Source organism: Corvus brachyrhynchos, unplaced genomic scaffold (genome assembly GCF_000691975.1).
Source record: "Corvus brachyrhynchos isolate BGI_N302 unplaced genomic scaffold, ASM69197v1 scaffold99, whole genome shotgun sequence".
Taxonomy (NCBI): domain Eukaryota; kingdom Metazoa; phylum Chordata; class Aves; order Passeriformes; family Corvidae; genus Corvus; species Corvus brachyrhynchos.
This window is the reverse complement of record NW_008239778.1, coordinates 2,434,813-2,440,812: the sequence shown is the minus strand read 5'-3', so window position 1 is coordinate 2,440,812 and position 6,000 is coordinate 2,434,813. Positions and strand designations below refer to the sequence as shown.

General features: G+C 47.3%; 1 protein-coding gene across 9 annotated transcripts in view; it reads left to right on the top strand.

Annotated features, from left to right (window-relative positions):
- Positions 1-6,000, top strand: part of COL26A1 (collagen type XXVI alpha 1 chain) — a 167,846-nt gene that overhangs the window by 113,146 nt on the left and 48,700 nt on the right. The gene's annotated exons all lie outside the window — the stretch shown is intronic.

Here is a 6,000-nt window from a genome sequence, read left to right as displayed (position 1 = left end):
CCTATGAAGCCTCAGATTAGGACAAGCCCCAGTCTTTGTGCCCCACCCTCTACGGAGCTGTGCTTCTTGCTGTAGCTCAGTTCATCTCTGTGCTCTGCCCATGGGTGTCACAGAACGTGCTGCTGATTCCTCATGGAATGGTTGTTCAGGGTGGAATTGGCCATGGGTCCCAGGCACAGCTGGAGGAGTGGGAAGCAGCCAAACAGGGCAGAGAGGGCAGCCTGGGAAGGATCTGTGTCAAACCTGCACTGCTGGATCCCTTGGGTGGGACCCTGAAGATGCCCAACACTGTTCCTGGTGCTCACTGTGGAGACCAGAGGATATTTGGAGCGTGTAACAGCTTCCTTGAAATTCTTAGTTCTTACTGTATCAGGAAAAAAATTCAATATCTGAATAGAGAAGCCAGCCCCAGTCCTTCTGGGAGGGAAGGATCCTTCAGTCCTTGTTTCTATCCTCATTCTCTTTCCTACTCTCTGCTGTGGTTTGGGATGCTGTTGCTTGCTTGCTTCTGTTAACTTGGGCATGTTCTGGCACACAAATGCACTTCTTACCACAGTGACCTTCGTGTTGGAGCTGCCATGGGGAGGAACTGATGACATGTCCAAGGACACATGGGAAAGTATTGTGTCAGCAGAAATTATATCTACATTTTCTGCAGTCCTTATTACTGGTCATTCCACAGACCAGTCCCAGTTCTGGATTGTATTTTTAAAGTGGTGATTTGTTTCCTTGGCCTGAAACTCTGTGCTTCAGTTTCTCCCTTGGTGGCTGTGCCCTTTTCAACATCTGTCCTGTTGAGTATCCACAGAGAGCACGAAGAGTCCTGCCCTTGCACACCACAGCCCTCAGAGGAGGCAAGATACTAAATCATTTTAAAATGTGGTTTGCTCCACTCTGCACTTTCACACACTTTTAAGGTTTCATCCAGGCAAAATCTAGTGATGCTGCTATTCTGCTAATGTGACAGCAGGTTAGGGAATAGGGGCTGGGTGCTCGTGATGGTTCTGATGGGTGTTTAGGATGCTCTGAACACTTCTCCTACAAAGACAGGCTGAGAGAGCTGGGGTTGTTCAGCCTGGAGAAGAGAAAACTCCAAGAAGACCTTAGAGCCCCTTCCAGTGCTTAAACAGGGCTTATAAAAAGGAAGGAGAGGAAGTTTTTATACAGGCAAATAGTGACAGAACAAGGGGCAGTGGTTTTATACTCAAAGAAGGGGGGGTTTAGATTAGATGTTAGGAAGGAATTGTTCCCTGTGAGGGTGAGGAGGCCCTGGCATAGGATGCCCAGAGAAGCTGTGGCTGCCCCTGGATCCCTGGAAGTGTCCACGGCCAGGTTGGATGGGGCTTGGAGCAGCCTGGGATGGTGGAAGATGTCCCTGCCCATGGCTGGGGGATGGGCTTTAAGTTCCCCTCCAACCTAAACCATTCTATCCTTCTATGATTTATAGGTTGGTTGGATTTTTAGGGTATTTTTGTCTGTGGAAGGAATCCTCCTTCTTGGCAATCTGACCTGGGATTCCTCTTGTTGCCCAGTGTTTGAAGGTTTCCTTCCATGATTTGATTTTAGTCATTTAGCTTCCAAATGATACTCTGATTTTAGGACGTGGGCTAAACCCTTTGGAAGTGTGGGGCCAGGCAGCAAGGCAGAGACAATATTGCCTGAATGTGGTTATGGGCTTTTTCTACACCCTGGTGATCTGCATCCCAATACTTTGGGATTGTCACTTCAGGCATCTGGCATGCTGCCTCAGGAAAGGTGGGCAGGCAATAACAGTGTTATGTTTACCACCGGGAGGCTTTCAGAAGTGTGAGTTGCTGCTGTATTTCTGAAAGGTACAGGAAGGGCTGTGTGTTTTCTTTCACACTGCGACGTTCCTCGTGGGCTCCTAAGCACCGCAGTACAGAGAAATCTGCAGATGCTTCTGGCTGCACTCAGGCACTTCCAGCCCTTCCCAGGGTGGGTGTCTCTGCCTGGCCTTCGCTATTGGCTGTTCCTGAGGCTTCAGCCCATTAGAAATTTTAGTTTCAGGGAGTGAAGTGGAATTTAAACTATCTGAATATAGTCCTTTGTGTCAAATCAAATGATTTGTTAAAGTGAGGCCAGATTTGTGGGGAGAATCAATCTTTTTTATTAGATCAACTGATGTGGAAAAAGCAGACAAACTTTCAGGCATATTAACCCTTCTGCCTGCCTGTGTTTGTATTGCAAGGATGAAGAGTCCTGTCTGCCAGGGTAGGCTGTGTTTTAGGCTGTGCTTTAGGCTGTGCATTCACTCTGTCTGTTCCTCAGTAGTCTTGGTCTGAACACAGGCATGGGTGGTATTTTTGGGTGTGCTTGTACGCTTTTTGGGGAGAAAGACTCGTCTTCCTCTGTGTTTGGACACTAGATGCTACTACAGAACAAATAATGGGCTCTGCTCTGCAGCTGACTCATTGTGCAAGTCTGGGGCTAATTACTGAATCCCTCTGTGCCTCGATTTCTATCTGTAAAATGTCACAGATGCCCACCATTCATAAATCGCTTTCAGATTTCCAGATGAGGTGCTGTGTAAGTGTAGAACAGCATTAGTTTATGCATATTGTGCTAGAGGATAATACAAACCACATGCAGCAGAGGAGCCTCACAGATGTGTCTCCTTCCACTGCGAAAGGCAAGGCTTGGGCTGATGATTTAGCACAGCACTAATTGGACTAAAATAGGAGATTGCTTTTGTACTGATGCAATTGTCACCATTAAAGTCCTCATTTACCAGTGGTTCTTGGAGGTAGCCCAGTGCTTCCCTGTTGAGGAGAGCTGCAGTGCCTTGCCTTTGGAAGCACAGCAATTTACAGCAAATGCCGCTGTTTTCCCAGCACCCCCCACATTGTCATTCCACACCTGTGGACAGGGACTGGGCCATGGGTTAGTGGGAATGTACATCTTGCTTGGCCTCCAGCTGCACTTAGCATGTTTTTGCTGGCATTTTCTAATCTCCAAGCAGAGACATTTCCAGTGCTGTTCCTGGGTGTTGCACACACAGGAATCCCCATTTATTGATAAGAAAAGCTGTTCCCATGGCTGCGGGCAAGTGAGTGCCTGGCAGCTGTTCAGCATTAAGTCAATTCTCAAAGTTTAAAGGATTTGTGGGCTGTGATGGTTTGGATTCAGGTAATTAACTCTGGTGAAGTGCCTGAGAGTGTCTTGCAGACACATTTCACAGAGAAAGATGAACTTAAACAGTTAAGAGCTTTGATCTGATTAAGTGCCCTTGCATTTCCGTATTGTGCTGTTGGGGCTAAAGTCTCAGTGGGTAGGAAACCTAGGAGCTCTTTGACTGCAGGAAAATTCTGGTTGTTGCTTCCCCTTGCGATCTGGCCCTGGGCTTGTTCTAAAGTGCCAAAATCACCCCTGTTGCCAGCAGCATCATGTGGCAGCAGGCACTAGTGACAGTGCATCAGCCTTTAAAGCACAAGCTGTGTCATTTTAAAGCCCTGCTTGGAGCTTATTTGCCAGTGTGTTGTTGCCTGCTGCTCAGAAGTGACTGTTGATGGTGTGGGGTTGGAGGGGATGGAAGTGACTCTGGAGGTATCCAGTTCCTTCTTGGTGTATTGCAGGCAAATTGCACCATTCTGGGTTTGTCCATTTTGGCCTCGCTGGCTCTTCTCCCCGTTCCTCATCAGTGCTCAGAGGGAGGGTCAAAATTCATTGTCAAAACCTCCACAGCTGTAAGGGTAACATAATATTGAGGCTGAGTGCGTGGGGTGACAGGCGTGGGAGAGAAGATTGGCTGACACCCAGCCTTACCCAATGCTTGCCATGTTCCAGGAGAAATCTCCCCAGATGCTGGGCCTTCATTCATGGGTCTAAACTTGCCATTTCAGGCATTTTTTTAGGAGTGTTTCAAGGTGGAATCAGCTAGAACCTCAAAATAAAGCTCCTCAAACTGCTACCAGTGTGAGGTCTCTTAGGGGACACTCTGTGCTGATAGTTGTTGGATCCATGTCACAGGTCAGAGAAAGTGCAAATAGGCAAAATTAAGGGCTTGGTCCCATCAGAAAGTGGATGGATCCCTAGGTTTGGGAAGTGTTTAGTGAGTTTGGGGTTCAAGCAACAGAGAGCAGGAATCCTGGAAAACATTTTGATTATGAATATCCTTTGATTTTTCAGTCTAAAATGAGTTGGAGGTGTAGCTTCTTTTCAAGAGTTAAAAATCTGAAGCTGAAACTGAAATGTGCCTGGCTGAGCCCAAGCAGCTATTTCCTTTACTAATTTTTCTTCACCCAGAAGTTAACAAGGAAACAACAGAAAACAAACCCAAACAAAAAGTCTTTTGCACAGCTCTGTGCTCACCACTAATGGGATGCAAGTGTTACCTTGTTCTTCACATTATGGAGACCAGAGGATGTGAGGGATTTGCTGGGTCCCCTGAAACGCCAGTGTCCCTGGGTGTCCTGGAGAACAAAATCACAGCTGCAGAGAAATGTGGGAAGGAATCCTTTTCCTGCTGCTCAGATCTTTAAGGACCACTGCAGAGCTCGGGGGATTTAGATAAAGGCCAGCAGGGGTAATGAGCAGCATCAGGCAGAGTGATGGTCCTTGAAGGATGTCCTGCACTGAACCATTTCAGCCCAGCTCCCAAGTGCTCAGTGGTGGTCACTGGCCTTGTGCAGGACAGGGGTGTTGGATGAGGGCTGTGGGGGCCGTTCAGACCCCAGGGAGGGAGAGAGTGGGGGAGAATGGACAAACCACAGTGGGGTGAACCTGAAGCTGAAATGCTGACATGGGAAATCAAACCTTTGCAAAAGTGCCCCTGGCAATAGTAATAATAACAATCATCATCATCATCATTGTGCATTTGCTGTAAAAGAATGTGCAAACATAGTATTTTGACGTCCAGGGAGCCAAATTCTTCTGAATCTGGACCATCCTTTTCAGTGGCTTAAGAAGTTGTTTTCCTTATTGGTCTTTCAGCTGATTTTTTGTCTTGGCTAAAGGAAGCCAATGCTAAATGTTCTGGATGAGGAACAACTAGAGCTTGACTGAGCATCTTGAATGCCACACGTTTGTGGGTGCCAGGGACTTTGTGCAGAGAGGAGGTGTCCAACCCTAGAGCTGCCCTGCAGCTTTGCAGGCCCAAGTAATAAAACTCAAAGCGGGGGTAGAATTTGAGGTCAGAAATCCCAATTGGAAACAAGATGCATATTTCCTATACAGTGGTTAACTTTGGATGCAGTTCACTAATGAAACCTTGGTTGTCTGGCTCTGGAGTGTCTTTATGAAACACAAACCCCAGCTCAGCACACGTTGTTTGGCTCGAGGCTGTGAGAGATTCCCTGACCTGTGTTATACAGGTGCAGAACCAATATTGTGAGAGTCCCTGCAGACTTCACCATGAGCCTGATTCAAATGTTTCCTTTTGTCCTGTCTGCTTCCTTATTTCATGTTACACTGCACCATATTTTGACTGCATTTTCCCCCTGATTGCTTCTCCCAGCAGGGACAAGCAGTCTGGTTTTTAAGGGATGTGAAGCCATCTCAATGTGAGATGAAGTTTTGAGTGCAGTGGAGTTTCCGTGTGTCCTTCACTGGGGTCAGGTCCCATGAAGTCTCTCTCCATGTCATAGATCAGGGATTGAGGGAGAAATGAGTCAAGTTCAACAATGGTGGTGTCAGGCATGAGATTTTGGCATAGTGAGGACTGGACCAGCTGTAGGAGGAGTGTTGTCCCCTGGAAAGGAGCCCCAGGCCCTGTGGACATCGTGCCCCCAGCTTCCTTGGCTGGAAAGCATGTGGAATCCCTCTTTTAATCTGGGGACTTTTGATCTAGTTTAGATTAGCCCTGTCTTGCTGTGAGAGGTTTGTAGGTACATATTGTTCATCCCACCTGTGTGTTTTTTGTTTTCTGTCTTTTTATTTGCTTTGTCTGCTTTGCTGCCATGCCCTGCTACAGCTGTGAACCAGGGGAGGGTTGTTTGGTGCAATATCAAAATTACTGAGCAGCCCCAGTGCCACCAGCATCAC